The sequence below is a fragment of the Syngnathus typhle genome, linkage group LG9 (genome assembly GCF_033458585.1).
Source record: "Syngnathus typhle isolate RoL2023-S1 ecotype Sweden linkage group LG9, RoL_Styp_1.0, whole genome shotgun sequence".
In the NCBI taxonomy this organism is placed as follows: Eukaryota; Metazoa; Chordata; class Actinopteri; order Syngnathiformes; family Syngnathidae; genus Syngnathus; species Syngnathus typhle.
Genome location: NC_083746.1, coordinates 9,997,816 through 10,011,892, shown reverse-complemented (window position 1 = coordinate 10,011,892; position 14,077 = coordinate 9,997,816). Strand labels below are relative to the sequence as shown.

Here is a 14,077-nt window from a genome sequence, read left to right as displayed (position 1 = left end):
CTCTGAGGGAGACAACCACCATCTGCATTTCACACTTCACATAATATCCATAATTCACCACAACTGACAGTCTTGCTGCTTGTTTTAGAAATATTGTGGCCATTTTTATATACGTTTTGATTTTATGCTAAATGTGTTGTGGTTAAAAATAAAAATTTTACTACCAGTATTTCCGAAGAAGAAACAACCTCTCACTGTTAGAGGTCAACTTTAATACACAACAAAACCGTTCAAAATGGCGACTTCAAACCAACCTACTTGGTCAAACTATGCAAATCAAAATTTTTTTTGTGGGCAGAAGGTGTTTCTTATCTTAATGGAGGATTTGGTAAAATCTTATTTCCTGTGCTTTGACACTGTAACTACAAACTGGCACATTTGACACTTGAAGCTCAGGGGTCCTTAGAAAAAAGTCTCTGGGTTACACAAAATCCTCTCTCAAAGCACAAATCCTGCACAAGACTCCCAGCATGGAGACCGTCTCAAATCTAGAAGGGGGCCAAACAACAGCAGTTGGTCTCCTTTAAACAAGTCTGAGCAACGGAGAAAAATAAATAAAGCCTCCGGCACTTGGTTTTAATGTATTCAATTAACTGAGGGGTCCCTCAGGAGAACATTTGGATAAAGAGACAGCATACCGCCTGGAGATAAATTCGCTCATTGTGAAGAGCGCCATTGGAAGCGTTCCTCAACAGGTTCTTACTTAATTAAACTTCCCGTTGTCTGACTTTTGCAAGCTTCGGCAGGAAAATCGCGAGAAGTACATTGAAAGTTTTTTTTGTTGTTTACCGTTGGATTGGCAAGTCTCATGAGACTTCCGCCATGCCTACGGAAAGTCACCTCGCCCTCAAAGTACATAGAATTATCTCTGATTCAATCACAGACAATTATGTTTTGAAATGAGAGAAATCCAGCAGTCGAGTCGGAGTGGGAGGGCTAATTATCTGCTAGTCATTACTGTTCCTATAATAGATCTGGCAGACATTAATGTTCTGTATGAACACACTGCTTTTGTTGGAAAAATGTATGTTGCAAATAGCCATGTTTGAACTCAAGCTGAGAATCATCTTCATCACATCCTCAGGCGAAAGATGTGCGTTGGTGTCAGCTAATTATCGTCGCCGAATATGTCTCGGGAAAACGCGCTCGGCATCGCTTTGTAGCTGAGCTAGGCGGCGTTGCCAAGCCACACCGGAATTGACCGTCGATTCAAACGAAGCTTTCGTGATATCAAAATATTTGAGGGATTTTACTCTGTCAAAGATCAGAAGTGGCATCGGGCTAGAAAAGAAAAATCCTGATTGGTTAGGCCCTATGCTGAGGCAACAATGGCGATTCCAGAAGGGGTTCTTCACGCCTCTTGACACCCAACAACTTTGACTGTGTCGCAAAAGAGCGTGAGAGGAGGCGCCCCAAATCCTCCTTTTGTGTTTTAGCTCGGCCTGAAAACGCAGCGTGGCGAATGATTTTACGGCACCCGACGACTGCAAGTTGGTCCTTGTGTTGGAGTTATTTGGTTTGTGGACATACTTGGTCGCGCAGGAGCACTTGGCCCCGCCTCCATTCCAGATGCTAATCGGTTCAGGGCTGACTGATGACACAGCTTCCTGCCCCTCATAGAAACAACCCTCGGCTTTATCAAAGGACCCAAACTGCTTGCTAATTAGACTCATTTGCTCCCGCATGCATTATTTATTCCAACTGGAAATGATGAGGCGATTGGAGCATATCAGGCCAAAACATTGGGTACACTTGCACGTCGAGACGTGTCGGACTATCAATGTTGATACGCTTTTTATGGCAGCTGTGACATTTAACCTACTTTAAATTTTTTTTGTTTATTGTGTTTTAAGTTACTGAATTTTTTTAAAATGTATTTATTTTCATTTATATATTATTGTACATTTCCTCACATATATTCTCATATACTACATTCTCTACATATACATAAAAATACATTTACATAAAAATCTGTCTCTCTCCCTAATTACATCAACTTAAATTATTTTGTAGAGCGAGAGAGAGAGAAATAAATAACAACACTGTCTTTAATTGCATTCCTATCTGTCAGGCAGAAATATGCAGAGCAAAAAAAAACCCACCACAACGTGATGGAATTGCTAATTAGCGTGATATTCATTTTTTTGCAAAACCAATCAGTATGTTACGCTTTGCAAAGATAGATAGAAGGCGAAGAAGAAGGGGAGGGGGGGGAGAAAAACAGAAGGTGGATAAAAGACTGGAGGCAAAGTTTGGCGTAATTGTGTGCTGCTTGTTACTAGGTGAGGCATTTTGTTGCACGCTCACCTGAGGTGCATGGCGGCTGCGTGACGCCAAGCTCTCAGAGTACAATACACACTGATGAGGTCAATAAAAACAGCCCGATGATTACACCGAGACGAGACGTGTCACAAATTTCACCAAGGCTGAGTGGACAATGAGGCTGTGTTTCATTCGAGCTTTGAAAGTTGATGCAGACTTTTAAGCAGTCATTATATAAAAAAAAAAAATCTCTTTGTTCAATGACACGCTTTTGCTTGCCATTTTTTTTCTTTGCACGAACAATAGCAAATTACGCCGGTGTAAGAACAAGAAAATCTTTTTATAATGAATAATACATTTAGTGATTGCAAATAATTGCCTCTAGGAGCTTATTTGCCTTGGGGTCGAGCACGGCGATTCGTTTGGAACTAATACGAGGACGTGAACCTTTTGCCCTCGCTGATGAGGCCTATTCACAGCCACGTGCTCCCCTAACGCTCCTCGTGCCACGCTGATGAGGAGTCTGCTGTTTGAGTTTTACAACATTGACGCGTTTACATTTCCGTGTTAGCCGAGCAGGCAAGAAACTGAGCAGCATTGCTTCAACATTCAAAACAGCGGACATTATTAATATTAAAAACATAATGAACAAAATATTGTACAATTTTGAGTAGGTTGGGTTCAGGTATGAAATAGGCTTCATGGAATATTAACGGAATGTAAAAAAAAAAAAGGTGAATATAGAAATATTTGTGTGCATTGTCTTCCATTTGAAAAGAGACACCCGGGGAAATCATCATGAAAACAAAAATAATTCACTCCAGGAAGCTTAAATAATTACGTGAGGGTATCTGGAGCTCTCTCATGGAAGATATCAGTGTCCTCCATGTCTGGGCTTTGACTATTCCTCAAGCACGCAAGGCAACTGAGGAAACTCCCATTTAGGTAGGCAAGAAGGTCCGCTTGGACCAAAGCCATGTTGACGTGTCAACAATCTTTTCTTAGGAATATAAAATACGGGAAAACATATCCAGGTACGTTATATTCCAGAGACACAATCTGACTAAAATACTTGCAGAGTAATTCGGAACATCATCATAAGTATCGAGTCGGGGTCAAAGCTGGCAAAGGAGTCGTTTCATCTGTAAATTGACACAAATCTATTAGAAAGTGACTTGTGTGATGATGACTGCAGTAATGAGCAGCGGGGGAGCAGCGAGGTGGAAAAGTTCTGCGGCTAGCACCTTCACTTGACGGAGTCGCCGTAGGAGTTGGCACTTAGCCTAATAAGACGAGTAGCCCGGCAACACGCAATTAAACGGCTCCGTGTAAAATGAGCTCTCAGGTCATGTTTAATGGGCAGAGAGCTCATCAAGATTGGGCTGAGCAGGAGAGGAACACCGGGAAGGAATATGCCTGAGAGGAAAAAAAAAAAAAGAAAAAAAGTCACGCCATATTATACTATACCAACCATGAAAGGTTAACTTGAACATGTGATTGACTTCTTTTACTGCAACGCTCCAAAAGAACAAGGTGTGTTAAAAACAGGGTTCCATTTTTTTGTCCAGACTAGCAAAGAGACCAAGTTTGTACCTTTCTGTTTCCAAGTCAAGGTACAAACAGGTGCAGTTTAAAAAAATAAGTAGCAGTAATCGACATCAGTGGTCAGCAACTAAAACTTTGGATTTTCTAATATGATTTTTAAAACGAAGTTGGTTTTACTGAGATGACCAAAACCAAGTGTGGTGTAGTACCAGAACCGACCAGAGAGGGTGCAGCCAAGCTATTTGTTGGCATTGCCCCTCTTATAATACGATGTTTGCAGTAACGTCCAAAAAGCTATCTCTATTATATCGTCAGCAAATGACACATGACATGACCCTTTGAGTCAATATTTTGTCTTCCAAGGATGGAGATGAAAATATGAATCTTTTCTTGCTTATATACATTGATTTTAGTGGGAAGGAAATCAATAGGAAGGTCGAGGCCACAAGTGATTTTGCGGCCATTTGTGTAGCTAATCTGTCGAGACAATAAGAATAGAAGCGCAGCAGCCAGGAGCGATGAATATTAAAGCTAAATCGGACACAACACTCGAGCTGTCTGCCACATCATGAGGTGAACTGGAATAAATGTTCCTCGTAAATGTTATTCCAAACAATACGCTCCCGAGAGCGCAGGGCGATCGTTCAGCCGAGCTTTTATCAGCTTCAAATGCTATTTCATGCATTCATACTCCGCAAACGGAACAGGCCGACGACAAAGCCTTGCGATTTATGATTACCAGTCAACGAAGCAGCGGTGGCTTCGACCCCCCCTCCCTCCTCCCATTCGGTCCCCGCTAGAAGACGGACGCGGGCCAAGAGGAGCTAAATGGTGGCTACAGGGGCTGACACTCTTTGATTTTTAACCATTACGGAGTTTTCATAGAGCTGCAGTCAATTTATTTTATTTATTCTAATGAAGAGCATTAGGAGGGCCACGGCGTACTGCACTGCACATTGATCGCCTCGTTAATCACACTTTGCAGACACTCGCAAATCAAGTTCTAACAGCAAGCACTGAATCAAGAGCAATGAAGCGTGAGCTCCTTCACAATTTATGATCTTTCAAATTGCATCTTTTCAACCATTAAATTGCAAGATACCATAAATTTTTATCCCTCTTCTTCAGTCCCACTATTGATTGTGTCGTGTGAAAAATAGAGGAGTTGTAAATTCTGCCAGTTAGACTGATCTTAAGCTTCGTCAAGGTGCCTGCATGGTGGAAGGAAGGAAGGTTGTTAACTTACTGATGAGAACAAATATCAGCAGAGATCAACTTTTAAAAGTCAAGCGGGGGCCTCAAGGGATGACGTGGAGTAGTTTCAACTATGTACTTTATTTATTTATTATTATTTATTCCTTTATCAGTTAAAATCGACATGACGTAGTTGAATAGAATTTTCAAATTGCAAACGATTTATTTTTGGAAAAATATTTTTATTGATATGGCCTATTTTATTGATATGGCCTATTTTTCACTTTTGTTTTTTAAAGACATTGCTAAAGATAACCGCATATTAAAATGCCAGTGGCAATTATGAGAAATTAAATCCATTTTTCAAAATCATTCAGGGTCTTTCATTTGCCCTTTTTGGATTAGAGACAAAGAAAGGGAATTGAAAAAAAAAACTAGATGTGTTAGCAAAGTCAAACTTTTGTGCAAGAAAAGTAAAAAAAAGAAATAAATCAAGGCAGTAAAACAAATCAAGAGGCCCAAGGTAAAAAGTTTCCATCGACACTTAAGTCAGAACAATTCCAATCACGTTGGAGAGTCATAGACCTGAAAAATGTACCTTTCACTAGCCCCGTGCTGTTTCTGCAAAATGCCATAATTGTTCTTGGATTGCAATGTACCTTGGCCAAACTGTGAGGAACACTTGTCCAACAATACAGGCAAATGAGTTCCTTATGATTGGGTTTGTTAAGCATCCACATAGCACTTTCTATATCTGAGGGGGGGGCGATTCAAAAGTGACTCATTTGCTGTGAGTAGACATTTAGGAGATGATAGAAAAGCTTCAAGAATGGTTTACCAACTCTTCAGCCATGATTGGAAAGTGAACCTGGATGAAAAAAAAACACATTAGACCAGTGGTTCTTAACCTTTTTCCTTGTTCGCACCCCATTCAATTCACCAACCAGTTCTTGCACCCCTAATCTTAATATTCATCATAATTGGTTTACTTTACAGCTATAAGGCTTAATTAGCATTATCCCTAATGCCAGTTAACACAATGACTTCTTGATTTCCAGAATTTTTCACTTTTTTCGGTTACCCGACCATTATCCCCGAAAAATTGTAAATTTCCCCCAGGGTATCCTCGCACCCCTGAGGAAGAATTCTCGCACCCTCACCCCCGGTTAAGAACCACTGCATTAGAGTCTTTTTTCATATGTTGCGACACAGTACAAGAACGTTTTCATATAGCGCTGGGTTGTAACTGGTGACGCAGACCATCCCTGGGGAAGAAGAATCAGTAGAGGAAAAAGCAGGAAAGAAAAACAAGCCATAATAAAGGGCATTAGCGCCGACAAACATTGGATTGATCAGACAATTACAATCAATCTGGCGTGTTAAACCCAATCTGGTAGCATGTGCAAGTTGGCAGCCCACCTTTCTGCAGCTGGAATGTTTCCAGATGCTCTTTTACTGGCACCACAAATCTGCTCTCCTTTTTATTCTCGCGCTTCTTCTCTGCTCTTGCATGTGACCATTTCCAAGGATGGTTTGAGTACGACTTGGATTAAAAACATTTTTTTTTTTTTAGGTCAACCACAATGGCCACTTTGTTTTTCTTGAGTGTATTAGGCTTTAACTAATAATTATTTTAATAATCAATTTAAAACTAAGGTATGAATTTAAATTGAAATGATCATATTTTATGATTTAATGTTTGGACGGTAAAAATCAGCAAAAACGTTACATCTTAATTTTGAAGAAAAAAAAACAAAAGAGAAAAAAGAAAAAAAAAATTTCATTTAGAGACTCGCCAGTCCAACAAAGAAAGATGCTCTGGGCTATGCCAACTTTTTTTTTTGTTGAGAATGACGAAAACGCTGCCTGACAAGCATTCAAGGGATGGTTGAGCACCGGGCAGATTACACAGATCTTTATCTTTTCATAAAACAGAGTGCAGCAGCGTTTAAGTGCCGCTGACTGCGACTACAATCTGAATTATAAAGAGTGTCACGGCCATTACATGGAGATGTTGGGCCTGTAATGGTGGGGGTAATTGTGTGATGACAGTTTCACTGCGCACTGACATTCTCTGGGGCATTTGCACCATCCCCGCCAGGTAATACGGGTCCACTACGAACAGGACCGTAAAGTCCCTCGTGGACATCTTTACTTAGTTTTCCGTCAAATCTACCAAGTCAGAGTATAGTGAGGTAATTAGATGTTAATGGCATCATGGCGGATTGTTACGTAGGGAAGGAGAACCGTGAGGCGAACAATTGGTTGAAAATCAAAACATGCTGTCAGAGGTTCACCTAAGCAGCAGCAAATGCCCCGACTTTGAAATACATTACGGTGGTAATTGCTCCGGCAAAATTACCTTGTCTAAGATGAGCTCAGCCAGACATGCCAAATGTGCACGTCGATCGGCTCAATTTCCTCGCAAGGCTAAAATCACCACTTTTATGCCCAAGCGGAGAAAAAAAATCTAATCAAACAGGGACCTGACGCAAACATAGTGTTGAAATTAATTCATTTATATGGCATACTTTTATTTGAGGAGATAAACGATTTCAAAGTGTCAAATCAAATAGAGAATATATGGGATGGAAGAAATATTTCCACACAAACAGAATAATTAAACAGGAAACAAAAGACATTTGAACATAACTTAAAACCAAAAAGAACGCTAAAACCAGGGCAGTCTCACGCTGTGTTGAAAACCAAGGAATAATTTATTCATCACTTAAAAAAGAAGTCAAGTTAAGAAAAAAAAAGTTTGGATGCTGGAATAAATATTTTAATATATTAAATAATAATAAAATAATGTAATAAATGTGTCAACTTTTTGCCATTTCTTTCCCGCGGAACTATTAAATCACTGCCAATCGGGTTATAAATGTTAAAAAAAGAATCACTAAGAGTACAGTCGCAATGTTCTAAATGTTAAAAAGTTGCCTTTGTCCAGTGCTGTTAGTCAAACAGGCGACGCTACAGTCTAACGTGGAAGAGGACAAAAAGGGGCGGAACAACTGCCAAGACACAACGAAACTGCCTTAAACAAAAGCATCTTATCATGTACGGATTTCAGCTTTGATTACCAGTTGTGTTTCTACGCAGTGGGCGTTCACATTAGCCAAGGGAGCGTTTACAATCCCCATTGTGTCTACGATCCGATGAGGATCACCTTCATCCCTTTGAAAGGTGACTGCTGAACAAAAATTGTTTCTCCTAACACATTCTGCCCGAGGCGAGAGCAGATTTTTCCAGCATGTTAACAAACATGTAATTTCCATAAACATGTCTGGTAATTGACAGCTTGATTTGGGTCGTGCCAGCGAGCTGACAGGCTGCTCTGGGCTGGGCTTTAATGCGAGCCGAGTAGGTTTAAGGCCTCACCGGGCTCTAATGAGCCTCTCAGGGCTTTGTCTGGATTAAGCCTCCGACAAGAGGAGTCTCAAACAAATCCCATCCAACATTTCTTATCTTGTTAGACGACATCATTGAATGTCATTAATGATATTAATAAACAAGAACTTTGAATATTCAATGTTATTGTCAGGAGTGAATGATGCTGCTGTTTCCCGCAGCTCGTAAAACGCCAGTCACGTGACGACGCGACAAAGCTCGGCCATCAAGATTCGGCGGCCCGAACACCGGCGGTACATTCTGGTCTATTCTGGTCGATCAAAGACGGCCAGCGTGTGGGGGAAAAATAGACCCGAGCAAATCTGTATTGAGCTGAGCGTGAGGGCTGTTAATACATATTAATGGTGACAGGAGTATTTGCAAGTGAATACACGGGCAAAGGGGATTAAACATAAATCACTATAGAAGGGGAGGTATCATCACTCCCATTCTGGCGTGGGAGCGGCCTCTATCAGATTCATCCACATGCACATTGGCAGCCAACATGCAGCCCTTATCTTCTCGCTGGGCCTCTCCGGAGAGTTTACAATTTCTCGCTTCGCTGGAGCCTGAGCTGGGCTTGTTACGGGGCACAAAGGCTGCGAGGTGGCCTTGCTCCACAGCACAAAGCTCAGCCCTCACTTCTGGACACACGCATTTCCACCCCAGATAACGACGGTCATGTCGGGCGGCCGCGCCACGGCGACCCTTCGCGTTAGTGGAAACAGCACGCTAAGTCGTCCTCCGAGTCGGACTGAGTAAATTTGCGATTGGTGATTGGATGGCTGACTATTAATGAGCCAACGAACAGATGCAGGCCAAGGGGAGGTCAAAACTAAATTATTTCTTTTTCTGTCTATTTGATGATATTTAAACGATGGCCCAAGAGGTTTTTTTATATTTTGGTCCAATCGCTGTTATGTGCTTTGTGTCAACATGCTATTAGCAAAAAGGCTATGTTGCTACAATTCGCATATTTGCTAATTGATGCTTAAAAGAAATCCTGTAATTTTCAGTCCTGGTACTCAGATGAGATGTTTTAGTACAATAAACCATCTTCTGGATCGAGGTTGTGGTGGAGCCTAACCCAGTTGACTTTGGGCTGTAAGGAAGTATAAGAATGGTTGGACTATGTGAAAATCAATGCGCTTCCAAGCCAGATTGCGGCTTGTCTTACCTCCCAGTCGTTACAACATCAGCAGACGTGTTGCCGAGACAGCTTCGCCATTGTTTCCACGGGACACAATGAAATTCCATTTTGGGTTTTTACTCGGTGCCGTAATTATCTGCATTGTTGCTGGAGAATAAAGAAAATAAAGTGCATGAATATGTGCCGGTCAATTGGATTCTGTCACTTCAAGCAGAATCGAGTACACGCAGGCGAGCCTTGCCGGCTCGTAATAACGACGGCGTTTGCGTGGAACAATTTTCCCTCGAAAAAAGCTCTTCAACACAAGAGAGTCTGTCACGGCGGGGACGGATTGACAAGTCGTGCGCATCTGTCTGTTATTAGCGTGTCTCTGGCGACAAGCTCAATTATCCGACACTGCCCGTAATTTCCATTTCCTTTTTCTGGCACAATGTAAACTTTTTTGCTCTGCTTCGTTTTTCAAAAGGCGCTCGTTTGGGATGCTGATGTAAGAAGAAATGTGTGGGAGGAGGAAGCGGCAAACATCTGCTTGTCAGGGGGGAGGCTGCCACGCTCTACCCCAGCGTGTGCTCAGATGAGTCCGTCAAGAGCGACAACGCGGCAGAAACGCGTTGAAGTCCAATCGTGAGTGGCGCTGCAATTATTTAAAGGAGGATTAAATGACTATTATGACGTCTTGCGGATGATGTCAAACAAGTCGTCTTGGGCAGAGGTTGTTGAAAAGCAACAAGACGCAACACGAGTCTTGCCAAAGTCTCAGAGCAGTAAATAGTAAATTGGATGGGAAATGTTATGTCAAAGGAACTTAGCAATTGGGAATGAAAAAAAAAAGACTTTATTTTGGTGGCTCCGTAGGAATTTTTGGTAGTGGTGTCAAAAACTCCCATGTTACAAATTAGTCAATTTATTTTTTCCTCACACGCCTATATTATTGGTCAGTGCACACGTGGGGTTATTTTTTTCTTTTAACACAATTTTACCAATCTAATTAGTTTACAATTAAACACAATACGCAATATTGAGGAAAAAAAACAAAACATTTTTATTTCCCCAAATCGTTCAGCCCTAGTAGCAATGGAACCTGACTGTTTACCCGATTGTTCACCTTCCTCTATGAACCAAGAAGTAGACAATAACTAACAAAGCGCTTAGCAAACAGGCCAAACTCCATTCATCGCCATAGATTATACCGCAAACATTCACTGACTCGAGTTTTGACTGATGCGGACGCACAACAAGAGGTTAAAATGTCCGCCGGCGGTGTAAGTGAGGGCGAATGTTGGAGGAAGTGCTAATGATGACAGCTCCAACTCAGTACAGGTGCACTAAAGCATAGCAGGCTGTTCAATTGCCCAGAACCCATTACCGCTCCCCCGAGAGCAAGCTTGTAATGTGCGAGGTACCTTCTGTAGAGCGCTGACCTATTGTCAACAGCGAAATCGCTCCCATTTTTCCATGAAGACGCATCACAAAGGTTCATTCCGCTTACTGAGATTTCTTTTCCGAGTGGGCTGAAAGTGGATCAATGTACGCAAACATGGCATTTGATCCTTAATAAAAACAGATAATGGTGGCCTGAGACATAACAATTTGATAGAATCCGTTTGTTTTGATTCATGGAAAATAGTTTTTTTCCCCCCCGCATAAAGATTTTACCGTAAAGTAGCAATAAGGACTAAACTTGGAGCTTCCACCTATAGAGCGCCCTCTACAGTTGAAAGTCAAATTTTCTCTAAAGCAAGATATGTGTAAAGGATGACATTGGGTTGACCTTGTGTGCCGCTCACATCTCTGTTCCAGTATCATCATGAAGATAGCCGCTGTTTGACCAGCGTCTGCCAGATGCGTTCCATCTGACCAAAATATAAATGGGACTAAAATTGAGCTCGCCTTCGAGGCGGACTCGAGTCCACTTGAAGGCTGAAAAGCCTGGGATGAGCCCATTGCTAGCAGTCCTCTCTCAGGCATGTGTATTCAGAGGCAAAGTCCAGCACAGATTACAGTCTTCAATCAGTCGGGGAGGAAAATGATATGTACATTATTGTCTCTGCGGCACATCAGCTCCACTGACATCCCGCTCGCATACCTTTGTCAAAGCTGCCACAGAGCCGTCATGCGCCCGTGTAGATTCTTGTCAGCTCGTAGTCGATGCGGGGGGTGGGGGGGGACTCTGCAGCGGCCTCTGCGGATGTTGTTGACACCGTTTAATGCACATTTTCAGACACAAAAATGTCTCCTGGCTGTCATATCCAAAATTGTCTTCCAATAGGCTGAGTATTGCTAACGGCTTTTGCTCTCGTCATAGAAAAGAAAAACATACTGCTCGGCTCCGCTTCTATTCGAGAGAGTTGAAACGTGGCTGTCGGGTATGACCTTGAAGTGAGCGATGAAGGAAAGTTATTCTGCATAGCGGTGGAAACTACAAGGTAGCGTCTCTACATAATCTTGCGCAATTGTCTCGTCAGTAAAAGTAGACAGACACAATGGACATCATCATGTGGGATATTGTTGTCGATTCAATTTTCACAGCTGGATGCGGCTGACAGTAAATGCAAAACAGCAGGGCGGAAATTCTACAATGAAGATTGATCCGATTTGAATTTCATCCTTGAAAAAGGAGGAGTGGGGGCCGTAATCCCCCCCCGGCTAAAACGAGTGTTTAATTCGAAGCCGGTCGGCACCTTGCCACGCGACATGATGATGGGAAACGATTTGTAACCACAGCAATTCAAACGGGACTGTATGACAGTGACTGAAAATACATGAAAAATGTAATCTGCAAGCATGCTGGATATCGAGTTTGCATAATAGCACCCCCCCGGCCCCTCCTCGTCCCACACCAGGTATCACCTTGAGAAATCGAGACTCGAACGCACGGTCACATCGTTTTTGCTAGCGCTACAATTGTGTTTGTTTCCTTTTGCACCTGTCAGTGTTTCAAGGGGGTAGGTCACCAAATTGTCTGGGAGATTTAAAAAGAGAGAGAAAGGTGCTGACCTGGCGCTTAATTGTCCACATTGAGTCAAAGGAGGATATCGGATTATTGAGTTGATCCATGCTGGGTTTCCTTGCTAGGGGAAAATGATCAGTGCTACTGTCTGCCTTGTGCGATTGATCAAGGGCAAGAATGGGCACCAAAAAAGGACACCCTTCAATCCTGATGATTAAAAACAAACAAACAGTTAAGCTTCACTTGGATGGAAACACTCAGTATACATGCAAAGATTCTCTAAATCTCGAGAGGTGCTTTATACACAAAACATATGCAGTGCATGACTGCAGCTGTGTAACACCAATCCATTGTGCTGTACTTGTTCCTTGAGAAAGGAAAATAATAGTCATTTGGCCAAATTGCAGGCCTATCTTGCTACCACTGGGCGAAAACTGGACTCAAATGGAGACAAAGCCACTTTCATCTCTCAAGTTTCTATATAAGGGACAGTAGAACGAACATTTGCACCAACGGTGCAGACAAGGTTGGATAGCGTTACGCTGAATTCTATATTGCTGCTAAATGTCCTTCCGATTTAGGGGTGGGGGGGGGAAGTAAATCACACTAAGAATATGCAACAAAAAAGCTTTTTCATGTCGATTGCAAATGACCTGAAAATTGCATGCTACGTATGATGTGAGTCACCCCGCTCACTCTTTGTTTGAGCTTCTGCCCTCTGGGAAGAGGTACAGGAGCCTGCGCTCCCGCACCACCAGACTCTCAAACAGCGTCATACTCCAGGCTGTTAGGATCCTGAACTCGCCCCCCCTTTCTGCGTAGCGTCCTGTACTTTGCGCTATGCTTACTGTCTGCTGTACGCAGACTGGCTCAGTTTTGCTCCTCTTATTTATTGGGTTATTTGTTTAATATTTATTCATCCCTTATTTAATTTATTTATTAGTTATTGTTTGTGCCTTCTTGTTTTTATTTTGTGTCGTCTACTTGTATGTTTATCGTGTACTGTGTCTCGTCATATGAGGGGATTGACAATAAAGTGACTTTGAACTGAACTTGCTAGCTGCTCGAGCACTGAGCTAGCTCCCACAAACCTATGACTTCACTTTACAAGGTATTTTATTTTCAGGAAACCACATACCAAAATGTATTTACTGTATCCGCTGTAAATTCTAGGTGTGAAATGGTCTCAAGTTCTTCAACACTTATGGCAGCAAGATCGTCGGTTTATTTGTCAACGGCTAGGCGGTGGAAAAAAAAAACATTAGGACGTCGTGAAGTATACAAATGACGTCAAGCGGCTCTCCGTCTTTCGCTGTGATTTCTGCCAAGCGCAACAAACACAATGCAAAGACTAATAATATTATAAGTAATGATAATTGATCAAAGGAGCTCACATGTCAAGTTGGCGTCCAGGTGAAGTGGGTAAGGCACGATGTTTGGTGCAGATTGTCCCAGAGGTGTGTGCATGGTGGATTTCATTCCTTCAGGGGAGCAAAGATTATTACAATATTCAGATTACAGAGCAAGGGAAATTAATTGGACTAATTAACATACAAGTAAATGATGATACCGTTAACACATTTCAT

General features: G+C 42.1%; 1 long non-coding RNA gene across 1 annotated transcript; it reads right to left on the bottom strand.

Moving 5' to 3' along the window:
• Window positions 1-6,850: 6,850 nt before the first annotated feature.
• Window positions 6,851-13,614, bottom strand: LOC133159893 (uncharacterized). The gene is made up of 4 exons (XR_009715767.1): window positions 12,539-13,614; window positions 11,628-11,723; window positions 9,569-9,688; window positions 6,851-9,493 (listed from the first exon to the last, which is right to left on the bottom strand). It is a non-coding gene; the product is annotated as an uncharacterized LOC133159893 (long non-coding RNA).
• Window positions 13,615-14,077: the final 463 nt, after the last annotated feature.